The sequence below is a fragment of the Solanum stenotomum genome, chromosome 1 (assembly GCF_019186545.1).
Source record: "Solanum stenotomum isolate F172 chromosome 1, ASM1918654v1, whole genome shotgun sequence".
In the NCBI taxonomy this organism is placed as follows: domain Eukaryota; kingdom Viridiplantae; phylum Streptophyta; class Magnoliopsida; order Solanales; family Solanaceae; genus Solanum; species Solanum stenotomum.
In genome coordinates, this window is record NC_064282.1 from 76,984,247 (window position 1) to 76,999,558 (window position 15,312).

Genomic DNA, 15,312 nt, shown 5'->3' on the forward strand with positions numbered 1-15,312 from the left:
TATCAACTTCCACCAAGGGATTTCATTTTAATTGGCCCGCACAAATTAGCATGTACAAGTTTAAGGCAAGTTGTAGCCCTGCATGATTTTCCAATTGGAAATAAATTCCTAGTTTGTTCCCATAGATACTTCTTTCACACAAGTCAAGTTGATTGATTTTTGGCAAGCCAATAACCATATCTTTTTGAATCAAGAGTTTCAACCTATTAACATTCAAATGTCCATAACGTAAGTGCAACAAATAAGTTTCATTCTTTCATTTAATAACTAAGGCAGTATTACCAACATTTGAAATATCAAGAGGAAACATTTTTTTTGAGTTATAGTCACATGAGCTATCGTGCATCTAGATTTTACTCAGGTGTTCATCAATTGAAAAATACTTAATAGATTATGAGCCAAAGTAGGGAGATATTGCACATCAGATCTCAACGTTAACTTGGACAGTTTTTATCTCAACTGTACACTTCCCTTCAACGTGAACTTAGTTGTCATCTCATAGTAGGACCTTACTTTTCTGGGATTCATCAAGATCTCAAAATAGAGACTTCAAATGTCACGACCCAAAGTGCACCCTAGACGTAACATAGGGCATAGTATCCTGAAAGTCCCCACATAAGCAACTTAAAATACATCATACAAGATAATAGAGTTTAAGAGTTTAAAAGACATTTTATGTCACTCCCTAAGCCTATACCCTGGGTGGGACTGGCACTTGAAGACCATTGCTGGCCTCAAGCGAACCCTTCACTTAGCATACCAACTCAGCGGAAGGCTTAACTCATCACATACATATTTATGAATTAACTAGAATGTTATAAAGGAACATTCAACAGGCCTTTAAGGCAAACTCAAGTCTTTAACATATGAAATGAAAAGTAAAGATATTGAAACAACTAACTGACGGTTTGTCAGTCTATGAAGCCTCTAAACAACTGAGATGGATGCCAGGACCGACCCACAACATACTAATGAACTAATACAAAACTGAAAGCAATCAAAAAGAGTCCTCTGGAATGCAAAGAGGCTCACCAACAGACTCTGAACTGCTCACTGGATCAACAAGGGGCGGGATACCGATCCTAGTTACCTGTGTCTGCATTTTAAGAAGATGCAGGCCAATTGGCATCAATACATTGAATGTACGAGTACGCGAGTTGGAATGCTAACAAACATAGGCTTGAAAGGAAATCTGAAAGAAACACTTACCTTGGCTCTTCTCAACTCATGAATACTTACTGAACTCATTTCAATATAAACTAGTTTAAAACAAGTTCAATATAAAGAAAAGTTGTTTAAAAACATGATGTCAACTCTGTGTATTTACAAGGATACCACAACTCTGGAATGTATGTAAAAATACAATAAACTGATGTATATAAAAATACAATAACTTCTGTGGGAATTTCTCTAGCCGATAACCATCACATAGGAGTTATAGTAATAATACATTGATCTACCTCACTCTGCTAGCGCATCCTATACCCGGCCAGAGGTATAAGACCTGAACTACTAAGTGCATCCACTAATCTATTGTGAAAAGGGTTCACCTAAATAGTATGACCCTTTTCTACCCATGGTGGCTACATGGTTTTATGGAGACGCAAGTTATCTGAACTCATGCTCACCCACAATTCGGTGCTCAATACTACTCCCAAAATATACTAGCTCTTATGTTTAAAAATGTACTCCTTCTGTGATTTGAGATTAGTGCTCAAAAACATAGCTCAAAGGCTACCTTGGAAATCAAAGCTTCTCCTCTTGCTTCATTTACAAAGCTATTACTTTTTCTGAAAACTAGCCCGAAGGGTCTTTGGAATTCTCAGTTTCCGATCTTATTTAAATGTGAAACCATTTAAAATCTCTTTGGAAATACTTAGTCCACATATACTTTTTGAAGAAATGAACTTCAATCTATACTCTTTATTCCTTACTCAACTTGAACTTTAAGCTTTTAAACAAGGTTATAAGTATTTGGCAAAGGCTTCTTGCAAAGACTCTTAAAACATCCTAGACTTGGCTCTTGACTTTCCTTAAATTTGAATTTATGGATTGAAGGTTATGATCCATGGTTATGGATGATTTCTAGGTGCTTAGAAGTCATTAAGAGTAGTTCAAATCAATGGAAAGTGTTAGGACACTTTAGAATAACTAAAATAGACTAAATGATGAAAAATTGGTGAAAAATGGCGATATGAAGGCATCGCTGGCGCACCGCGCCAAGCCCCAACTTTCTGGGGCTGGTTTTGGGCGCACTGCAGGCGCCACCCCAGCCTCCTGGCGCTATAGGAGTGCGACGTGCCTGGCCCTCCCCAGGTGCGTCTGACGAGTTTTCCAACTCATTTTTTGATCATAAATCATTTCAATCTTGTTCTTTTTCCCAAATTCACCTTAGATTCATGTACCCAAATCATATGCACAAAAAATTACCCCAAACAACTCAACAAAACAACGCTTAATCATCAAGAAACTCCTTAATCCCAACTCACATTCAATAACAAAATCAATTCAAGATCAACTATCAAGAACATCAATTTCTTAATCTTTCTAGGATTCATCAAGATCTCAAAATAGAGACTACAAATGTCACGACCCAAAGTAACCCCTTGTCGTAACATGGCGCGTAGTATCCTGAAAGTCCTTACACAAGCAAATTAAAATACGTCATACAAGATAATAGAGTTTAAGAGTTTAAAACATATTTTATGTCACACCCCGAGTCTACACCCTGGGCGGGACTAGCACTCGGAGACCATTGTTGGCCTCAAGCGAACCCTTGGCTTGGCTTACTAACTCAGCGGAAGACTTAACTCATCACATACACATTTATGAAGTAACTAGAATGTTATAAAGGAACATTTAACTAGCCTTTAAGGCAAACTCAAGTCTTTCACATATGAAATGAAAAGTAAAGACACTGAAAGGGAATCTGAAAGAAACACTTACCTTGGCTCTTCTCAACTCATGAATACTTACTGAACTCATTTCAATATAAACCAGTTTAAAACAAGTTCAGTATAGTGAAAAGTTGTTTAAAAACATAATGTCAACTCTGTGTATATACAAGGATACCACAACTCTAGAATGTATGTAAAAATACAATAAACTGGTGAAAAACGCCGATCCGGGCGCATCCCTGGGGTGCCGCCAGGACCCAACCTACTGGGGCTTGTTTTGGGCACACTGTAGGCGCCGCCCCAGCATCCTAGAGCTATGCGGGAGTGATGCACCTGGCCCTCCCTTGGTGTGTTTGCCGAGTTTTTCAACTTATTTTCTGATCCTAAATCATTTTAATCTTATTCTTTTTCCCAAATTCACCTTAGATTCATGTACGTAAATCATATGCACAAAAATCTAACCCAAAGAACTAAAGGAAACAACACTTAATCATCAAGAAACTCCTTAATCCCAACTCATATTCAAGAACGAAATCAATTGAAGAACAACTATCAAGAACATCAATTTCTCAATCTTTTTTGGACGAAAATACGCTGAATTAAACATGCTTGGCGCGTGGGTGAACTAACCCAACGCTATGTGATCTCAAATACCTTGTAGGGATCTCCCACGATGAATTCCACATGCCAAACTTCGACGATCTTGAACGTTCTTGCTTCTTTTCCTTTCTACTTAGCCCTAGCGAGAAATCCCAAATTCTAAAACTAACTAAAATCTTATTTGATGCATATTGAACTCCTAAAAATGGATTAAAATAATAGGGCAATGAAAAGACTAAAATACCCCTCAAAATTCGGGATTGGACATTTCCTTAATCTAACAGCCCAACTTCCAAAGGGCATAACTCACTTATCCGAACTCGGAATCGCGCAAACTTGGCAGCTTTAGAAAGATCTTTCCAACCATATCTGGGACTACACCTAACTCCTTCTGATCTTGGAGTTATGAACGTTTGAAGTTGACTAAAACATCACTTTCACTTAAAATTTTCCAGATTTCCTTATACTTTCAAAAAATGATTATTTCCAGATTTAAACTTCTTTGTAGTTCTTTCTAATTGCGAGATGTTACATTTTATATCATAAATATGTTTGTTAAAAATCAGTCTAAATAGTCTCAAAGCCATCTATTATATCAACAGTTATGGGACGTACCCCATTCATTACATACAATATTTGAAAATTAAAGACAATACGCAATAAAAGGTTCATTCTTCAGAACATGAGGTCTCACCACTTCCAACAACTACTGAAGTAACATTTGGCCACGAGGATGCGACATCAGATCATTGTACTCTACATTTGGGAAACAATGTAGGCAAGATTATGTGTTAGTACAAACAATGTACCAAGTATGATAACAATACCTAAGAGTTATAAAATCATGCTAAAAGGGCTTTTCGTGATATGCAAAGACCAAGTTAAAACATAAGTTACAATAGTAGAAGCATAATCTTGATTATGGTCAATAGAATTAAAACTCATCTATTAACACATGTGAGATACTTCTAGAAGTAACCTTAGTTCATCATTATTGTGGGAGGTAGCATTAACCGACATAGAGACCATGTGTGCTATAACATTGAATCCAATGTGTATTCCATAACGAAAAGGGATATCCTTCCTTGCCAAAGTAAGAACCATAATCTAGCTTAAGTGGATCCACTAGCTATTCTTTATTTAAGATAAACCTATGGTGACACATAGGTATGGGACACGGGTAATCGACATTTGTCACTCGGTGCTAAGCATAATTCTCAAGGTATTGTCATCAATCATATTAATCTTATCTTTAAAGGACATAGGTAATTGCCTCTTGTCTTATAATTCATAGAAGGGCACATCAATTAGCCAATCCAAGCTAAAATTCATTAGAATAGCTCCTAGTTATTCATTCATCATTTAGTAGATAAAACCTTTCAACTCTAAGAATCCTTTATGTGTGAAAACGCTTTCACATTCATGTATTGAGTAATATGTGAGAGATCATTTCACCACAACAACAACATTGATGCTTCACTATCAAAGCAATCTTAAATCATGTTCATCAATTTTCATAAGAACATGTATAGCTTCATAAATTCATCTTTGGGTTCATGGGAATTCAACTTAAAATCATGCAATTACTTAAATTCATTCATAATAAAACATAAAACAATCAGTTGGATCAACATTAAAAGGAATCCATGGCAATGGAATAAAAACCCTAAGTTGATTGGAGAATATAGCTTTACAAAACTGTATTTAGGAACCCTATGGATAAAAGAGATACATAGGTGAAGACTATCATACCTTAATGCCAAAAGCTTCCCATTAATGGTGGATTTGGAGACTTGATCTTAAAACTCTAGACTTCTTCTTCTTCCTTAGAGAGAGAAATATTTGAGAGGATGAACTTGATCAACTTTTGGGAATTTAGGATAATGAATTGAATTGAGTGATGTGGGGGTTTCAGATCATCGTATGTGGCCTATAGTAGAGGTCAAAACGACATAGTATTGGGTTAAAACATTAAGGAAAAGACCAGAAAGCCCCTTTAAAATAATTGGCAAACCCTCACTAACGGTCAGGCCTACAATTTGTAGGTCCTACCATAGACTATCGTACAAGACCGTTGGTGGGTTTAGAGATCACACTTTTGGACCCTCAATGACTGGACCGCCATGTAAAGTCTGTGGGTTAGCTACATATCGTGCATCCTAACCGTTGGTCCCAACTTCTGATCCTAATTATTACAAAGTGTAAGACTGACCTATTAGACTTACCTACGACTTGTACATTTAATGAAATACCATCCTGGTGAATTGTAAAAGAGTACTCAGATTAGACATTTTTTGAGCTTTGGAACTAGCCAACCACTGTTCCACCTACGGTTCGTGGTCCAACCTACAAACTGTCGGTCGTTCCGTCAGAACTGAATAAGATTTTTAGAAACTACAATATTTTTTCCTCTTTTCGAATTTTAGGTGTTACAATATCTCCCCCTTGGGAGAATTCATCCTGAAATGGAACTCAAGATATCACAAGGGGGATAGGAACTAAATCAGTCAAATATGAATGAAATCTTAGAAATGCATATATATGAGAGGAAACATCAACTCCAAGATAAAGTATGTGTAAAAAATCATTCCATAAGGTATATATGCAACTCATACTCAAATGCATATAATCGTCGAGAAAGCAATCACGCTAACTCATTGTCTCAAGATTCAATTTTTTCAGGAACATGAATAAATGAGGAATCATGGGAATATCTAAGACACGTGACACCGAAAGAGTAAGCCATAAGGAACTGGATACCTCGAGTTAGAGTACGGACGGAGCGAAAGAGATGAGTATAACGGGATAATATATAGGCCTTGGCCTCTCAAGTAGCATCCTTAAGTAACTGATTCCTCCTAAGATCCTTTACCGAAGAAATTTCTTTATTTCTAAACTTCCAAACATGCCTATCCTAGATCTCAAGTACAACTAAGCATAGTCCTATGTCGAATAAGAAAACTTGACGGGAATGAAATGAGCCGATTTCATAATATGGTCTACTATAAACCATATCGAGTCATGTTATCGCCGTGTTCGGGGTAAACAAACAATGAAGTCCATATTCACATATTCCCACTTCCAAGTAGAAACCCTAAAATCTTTGGACAAACCTCTCAGCTTTTGATGCTCAACTTTCACTTGTCCACAATTAGAACAATTAGCTACAATCTCCGCAATATCCTTCTTCATCCCATTTCACCAATAGACCTCCTACAAGTCACAGTACATATTGGTGCCTCCTGGGTAAATGGAGTATCAAGAACTATGGGCTTTTGATTGGGTGAATGGAATATTGAGAACTATGGCTTTTGATAGGATCTGGTCTCTCAAATCATTTATATTGGGACTACACAAATGACGTTGATATCTAAGCACACCATTAGTATATACTACAACATTCAGTTAAGTGTGTTATTTTTATGATTAGTTCTTGGTCATTGAATTCTGTTTAGTTCTTTTAAGTTATACTTCAGTACATATACATATCCTTGTTCATATTATATGATTGCTCAGTTATTTATTGTTCACCCTATTTACTTTATTCAGCTTTGTATCTATATCCTGCATGCTTAGTACATTCCAAGTACTAGTGCATATTTTGCGCTACATCGTTGCATGTTGTAGGTTCAGGTACTCAGCATCCAGACCACGTATAGATCAATTCTCGGTCCGCATTCAACATATTCAATGGTAAGTCCTCATATTTTGAGAACAACAACAATGTCTTCATTTTAATCTTTACTTTCAGTTTTTTAGTTTTTCTAGGGACATGTCCAAGCAACCCAACTCAGTTAGAGTCTTTCCAGACATAGTAGCACATGTAGGTTGAGTTGTCAAGTGGTGTTTCAGTCATCAGTAGACTTTCATTATATTTCATACATTTAGACTAGTTGGGTTTTTCCCCACTTTCAGTTATTCATTGTTTTAGCTTCCATATAGTACATGTCTTATTCAGTTATTCTTTTTATGCTTGAAGTATGCTAGACACAGAGTTAGCGTGGGGTCACTCGTGATCCTAGGTCTAGTGTAACATCAAGGGGGTAGTCACAGAGCGTGACATGAAAACTTATCAACTTGATCACTATCTAAGTAATGCCTCCACATCTTTAAAGCAAGCACAACTGCCACAAGTTCGAAATCATGGGTAGGATAGTTATTTTCTTGTACCTTAAGTTGCCTTGTAGCATAGGCAATTACTTTCCCATTTTGCATAATGAAACATCGATGCTTATCGTGACCAACGACACTAACCTACGGTATGAGTGTCTACGATCGTCGATAGTATAGTAACCCAACTAAAGGTTGGGGTCGTGTTCCAAGGGAGTGGTTTTGAGAATTGATAGAAAAATAAATTTATGCTCTAACTAGTCGTAGCTAAAGACATTAATTAATAAAAACATGGTAAATTAAAGGGGGTGACACAAAAGTGTCAAATATCAATTGGGGGGTTTTGTCACAAGTAGTAAAAATAGCAAAAATTAACAAGAAAATCAAGTATGGGAAAATGTTCTTGGTGTGTGACCGCAACACAAGTTGAGATAAATTGTTGGGTGCATGCTTTCAATAGGTAATTTGCAAGATAATAGTGACTAGGCTAAGCTTTAAATGGAAATGAGTTCCCTCTCGGGCAACTTACCCCATTTCAAATGGGTTCCCGTTAGACACCCATTTGCCGCATGAAGACCAGCCTACGGCTTACCCCGCTGACTCTTTCGAGCTGAGTGTTAGGATATGGGACTAGGACTCACCCTCTCGGGCTAAACCTCATGTCGACCCTCTCCTTAGGCCATCAGTCTAGTGGTCTTGGTTTCGCCACCTCCCTCTCGGGCAAGCCGAAAACACATGGGTGGTTTTGTATTTGCAACTACAAATCCATTAAATTAAACCACAACCACTAGGTGAAATCACCATTAAAATACATCTACCCTATCATCAAGTAAGACCCAACAACAATATCAACACATATTTGCTAAATCACACCCCAAGAATGGGGTTTTTTAGCCACACATTAAGAAATAGCAAAATACACTTAAAATGATACAAAAATCAAATGGTTATAAGAAATTAAACCTTGATTTAAGCAAAGGAAGAAGAATAGAGAAGACCCACTTCGAACTTGGGTAAGATGAAATCCTTCTCTCTTCAAGTCTCCCAAAATACCCTCTACAAACTTGAGAGAAAATATCTAAAAACGTACTATTCTACTCTGAAAATAATAATAATGGTTCGGAACTTCTAAAATTAATAAAGAGTTTAGTATTTATAGCCATCAGAAATTAGTGTAGGCGTATAGTTCGGCGAGGTTAGTCGAGTCCGCCGAATAACTCGGCGACTCGCCCTTCTTCTGTCTTATCACCGTTAAGTGCTTGCCTGCATCATCTTCACGTTCTGGACCATTGGGTGGTATAGTACTGATTTGCGAAACTATTCGGCGCAGCGCCGGCTGCTTCTTTCATCGCCTTTTTGATACTCTTTCTTCAGGGCTTCGCATACGGGAACAAATGGCAGAGTCTGTCCTTTTGGCGAATTGCCAAAGGTTCTTGGCGATGCTCATGGTTCAGCTTCTTCGTTCTTTTCAGCCTTTTTGTTCCTTTTTGCGCCTAAGTGTCTATGCTTCCACTAAAACTTCAAATACCTCAAACTTAAGAGTTTTCACTAGATATTTAGACAAAAAATGCCTTTGATGACACTATTTCTATCAAGATAAAGCCCTTAATGAGTCCAATTTGTGGACTCATCAACACCCCAAACTTAAACTTTTACTTGTTCTCAAGCAAACTTGAGTTCAGCCATTCAAAAAGGGTGTCTCAAACAGTTCTACACAAGACTCAATCAAGAGAGAACACAACAAGACTCAATTTACTTATGCAAGGATCAAATGTGTACTCAAAGATTCAAGTTGTGACACACCATTACCAAAATTTCTCATGCTCGCAATACTTGCTACTTGCGCAAGTTCAAGTTCAATAAAAAGTATCTAAATTCCCTCACATGAAGAATGATTCCATATTCAAACACAGAGGTTAATCAATTCAAGATCAGGAATCAGATGCAACGCTCACACTCTAAACAGAGGAACACATAGCCTGATTTCACCCATAGGTTTGCCCTTATTTTCCAGTCGACTTTCGATTCGACTTACTTAAGATAAAAAGGTCTTTCTAAGGCTTGTAATGGGGCTGAGTGCAAAGCTATGGTCATTTAGGCTTAGTGACTTTTTCCTTGTGAGTGGTGGAATTCTCAAGGCATTTCCTTCTTTTCCCTTATCAATTCTTTTTATAGTGCTTCTAAGTCACCTTTTTTTTGTCTACCATGGATTGCTTCAAACCCGATTCCCTTTGTACTTTATTCAACATATTTTTTATTTTTTTTAACTGAATTGAAGGGGTTCCATTTTTATGCAATACCATGGGTTAAGGGGGACTTTTCTTGCACTTCTTGACTTCTCCTTTTCCCTTTCACCACACACCCAACTTAGGCTTTTGGCCTAAGTTGGCTATTCGCTAAACCACAACTCAAGGGGATTGTAGGTAGTGGGCAAGTATGGTCTATGGTTCATCAAGGTTCTTCCAAAGAAAGGTAAGGCTCAAAGGGTGTTCAAAAGAGTTTCACATGCTCACAGGTAGGCCACAAAAGAGGTATATGTCAAATTTGGCTCACACTCTTTAAAGTCGCCTAAGATCATCTCAAGATGACACCTTTCTAAATCAATCAGACTAACAGGAAAAATTCTAGGTTTATTCATGCAAGTTTCAAAGCAAGCTAATCACAGAAGGCATCGACACTTAAGTCAAACAAGACTACACACTTTTGCTAGTGTGCAACGGTCATTACAAGAGAATCAATTCGATAAATGATTAATCACAACGAGATGCAAAGAGTTCACATATTGTATATGCAACTTCATTTGGCCTCATCGTAGCCGTACGATCATGTTCGTTCAATTGAGAGCTCTATTCAAGTCATCGTTATTCATCGAAACTGAGACACAAATTTTTTTTCAAAAGAACAACCATATTCAACTCATGAGGGGTGGCAAAAATGTGGGGAAAATTAAAAAATTTTTGGAAGGGTAAAAATTCATCTGCAATTAAGAATAAGCATAGCCACAAGCTCAAACAATCGCAAAGCAATTTTAAAAAATAGATAACCCAAATGTACACCAAAATACAAGTATTTAAAATAGGCAAAACAACGTGGACCTCAACCCACCCAAATAAGAGCGTTTTTCCTCAAATGTGAATAATGATAATACCCAAAGTTTAAGAAAGATAAGATATAGAAAGAGGTCAAGAAGAGTCCTGTCTATGCAGTCTCTCTATCTGCCGGGGCATTCGATGCATTTCCTTGAAGTAAAACCATGGTCCCCGTAGTATTGTTGTTTTAGTCCTCATTTTTTGCCTTTGTTGTGGCCTCTACAGCAAGAATAGTGACATGTTTATCTTTATCGCTTTTAGTTTTTAGTTTCAGTTTAGCTAGATCTGGTTGGGGGCATTTCCCAACATTTCTAGTCAGTCTAGAGGCTTATATTAGACATAGTTAGTTTCAACTTTAGTCTTAGAGTTTGATCCCTCTTTTGTACTCAAACTCGTAGTTTTCATATATTCAGTTATATAATTGGTATTCCCCATCACTTTCATTTTCATGATATTTAAGTTTCCGCATCACTTTTGCTATCATAGTATTCTTAGGTTATGCTAACAGGGTTAGCTTAGGGCCACTCGTGATACTAGGTCTCGTATCCACGTCCAGGGTGTAGCCTCGGGGTGTGACAATACCATTAGGTATTTCTTTTTTAGTTTTTGTGAGACCTAAAGACATTTAACATTTTCTATTAATTAGAATAAACATTTGTTCATAATACCCTTTGTTGTCTATAAATATAGGGGTTTCTCACATTTTTCAAATTGAATTTTAAGAACTTCAGAACTTCTTCTTCCTCTTGATAAATAAATTTTAGTTTTCTTTATTCTCATATAGTGCTTAGCTGACACCACTTTTTTAGGTACCGATACATCAATGAGTTAGACCATTCTATTCGGGGAGAACATTTGCCATTAACCTCTGGTACTTGAGGAGAATAATTTACTTAAGGGGGGGTGGGGGAGCTTCAATTTAGCGGATTGAGAGCGCACATGTTCGACTACGAGGAAGGCTATAATCTACTTTCTTTCGGATTGTCTTCCGTGATATAATTCTTAGTATAGATTGTTCCGCATCCATTCAGTCACCCTTCTCACTACAAGTAGCATTACCTTGGAACCCATACACTCTATCTCAAGTCATCAACCACCTTCCACTTCCAACTCCACCATCTAGTTCATTCCACCCTCGTATTAGATCATAACCTAAACCCTTCTATCAGATAGAGATATCCTGAATACTAGGTCACTACTAACGTTGTTAGCTAGACAACTTCTATTCTCCCTCAAACACTCATTCCAACTCCTAGTCCCTACAAAATTTAATCAAAAAGATAACATACAATTATAATCACTATCAGAAACATAACCCTGAGTCTTAGTCCTCACCTAGACTAAACATTCACCATTCACATAATCAAAAACTCTACAACAAGTTATAATTCAATCATCACACCTTTGAAATATCTTGATCTATAAGGATGCCTCAAACATTACTACACTATTTAGTATAGACCCTACTCTATAAAAGAACTACCCAAGCATTTAAATAAACCACCCAACAACTGAAGGACCAACTTATAATAAATATAACAAAATAAATAATCCCGGTCCACTCACAAAACAAAAAATTAATAATCATGTCATTAAAAAGTACATTTAGTTCTCTCATAGAATCCACACACAAACTATTAGTGCACCTCACGTGGTACCCATGTCAATCGTTTGTACGTATAGGTGGGAGTACCCGAGCCAATAATTATGGATATCCCCATACAATGAATGGTACCCGAGCCAACTATTAATATATTCAAAGAATGGTATTAGTCAATCGTGGGAAATATCTTTTACTAGAAGTGTTACCCGAGTCAACCATCAATCATACATCATAATCACAATGAATAAAAAGTACACTTTTACACCAAAGTAATCATATCATTGCATACTATAGAAAATAGTCATCAATCAAATGATGTTCATTCCTTTTCCAAAATCATATACCATGCATGCAATACTATCAAAGCTTTTAACAAGCACATATCACATAAACGGAAAAATAAACAACCATCACCTACCCGAAAAAACCACTTCCCAAATTATTCCCCATTGAAGATCTGATTAACCATAGTCATCTATTATAGGATAACACCCATCATCCATTATAAGATCAACATTTACCAAGTAAATTAATCATTAATCTAAACAACAACTTTCAACCAATTCCAACATCTAGACTGTATCTGAAGGCTTGTATATACAATCTCCTGACAAACTACAAGATATTATATTAAAATAAGACAGGTTTAACTACTCACTTATGATTAAAACCTAGAAAACCTGGACTCCAAGCAACTACTGAAGAACACTAGATACGAACTCCTTACCCTGATCGATGTAGATAGAGAATTCATGGATTTTAACTTTGTTTTCATTGAAGTCCCTCCCCTCCATTGTTCCTAAGCTTAGAGTGGCTTAGGAGAATTTTGCAGTAACCCTTTTCTTATTTTTCAATGAAAAGTAGAAGGAAAGATAAAATTCATCGTGTTTTCTAGATGTGATTTTTCCACCTATAGCGGCCCTATAGGCACTATGTGGTGCTGTCATAGTACGAGACTTTCCATTAGGGTGGGCTGGCGTGAACATGGATCCATTAAAATTCTTCATTTTTCTTTGTATAACCCATTTTTTTAAATTTGCATCGTATTTTAAGAATTTTTGGGACTCCGCACAAAGTTCCTTTTGAATAACGATTGATTAGATCATTACAGTCACAAAGATTGTTAAAAGTCCATATATGAATATAGAATGAAACAAAGAAATGTGATTAAGAGGGGGTGTGTTTTTTTCCTTATTTTAGATAAATAAGAAATGGGAGAAAATATGTAGCACATCAACTGTTTTCTACAAATCTAAATAAGTTTTTCCTTTCATATGTAAAGTGAAACAATTGTGTATTTATTATCACTTCCAGATGGTATGAAAACAATAATTTTCATAGTCTAAATTGGATAAATATTATGTGAAATTTATGACTTATTAAAATCTTTATGTAGCTTCAAATGGAGCAAGGATGATGTGAATATTTTTCACCTTGTGTTTGGTATGATTTCTTACAAGTTATAACAATGTAAAAAAAAAATTCTTCTCAATTTATTTGATGTTGTTTTATTTGACACGAATTGTATAGACTAAATCTTGTAACTCTTGAATTTTTTTTATAAAAATAAGGAATAAACAAATTATCTTCTTAACAAAAAAATATCCTTTAACATTTTAGAATCAAAATCTATTCCACTGTAAAATTAGTTATGTCCTTGTCTATCTATATATGCTCGGCTACCCGCTCCAATAAATAATTTAAGTTACCAAACATGTAATTTTTATTTTCAAATTATATAAATCAAACAATTGAACTGAAGGTAAATAATCATTATTTGTAGAATGATTTTCAACAATGGAAAATCGACATTCCTTTGTTATTTTAATGAATTTAGTTTCTTGGATGACCATCTAATTGGTTAAGAAAATTTTGTTTGTTTTTGAAGTATTTCACTTGGTAAATGTTAGTTGAGGACAGTTACAAGATGATTTTCTCTGGAAGTGAATATGTAACTATCAGAATTTGTGTTGTTGATCGTTGAAAACCCACACAAATCAGATGAATTTCCTTTACCCAGAGTCAAATGTCCTTAGAAGAAGTACAAGATTCGTTTGTTTTTTAGATAGATAACCCTAGCCGTTTAATGTGCTGGAAAGAAACCCTCTTTTTCTACACCTATAATGGTGTATTTATATACCTAGAGTTAGGGTTAAGGATCACTAATGGGCTAATCAAATTATTGTGGACCTGACCCAATAATTTTTGGAATATCAACACAACTAGGAAAACATAAGCCTTATATTTACTCCTTAAAACCCTACATTAAAATAATTACCTAACAAAGCCACCATATTCCCTAACACAACTACCAAATTTAGATGATTATACACAATTCCCTATTTCACACATAATTAGAAAATGTATTTCGACAAAATAAAATATGTCGCCTATATTATTGATGTTTCTCTACCACAACATTACTTTACCAATTTAACACGATTTAATTTTAATTTCTTCAAGTTCAAATTACAGATTTCCCTAAATTTGCACTTTTTGGGATTATTTATATCAGGTAAATATTATTAACGGTAAGTGTATCTATGTATTCCTTCTTCCAATGATATCCAAACATAAAGTATCAAAATTGTATGCAATTTTTTTAATGTATCTATTGCATCATAATATATTTGTATCAAAAAGATATCATGAAACATCATATATAGGAAAGATATCATGATATGTCATGTATTGGAAATGCATCATTATTTAATGTATCAAAAAGGTATCGTGATACATCGTGTATTGGAAAGGTATCATGATACATTATGTATTGGAAAGGTATCATTATGCAATATATCATAAAGGCATCATGATATACCATCTATCAAATTATATTATGATGTAATTTATCTTAAAGGTATCATGATACATCATATATTATAAAGGTATCATGATACATCATATATCATAAAGGTATCATGATACATCATATATCATAAAGGTATTATGATACATCATATATCATAAGGGTATCATTATATTATCAACTATAGAATCTAGGTAACTATTC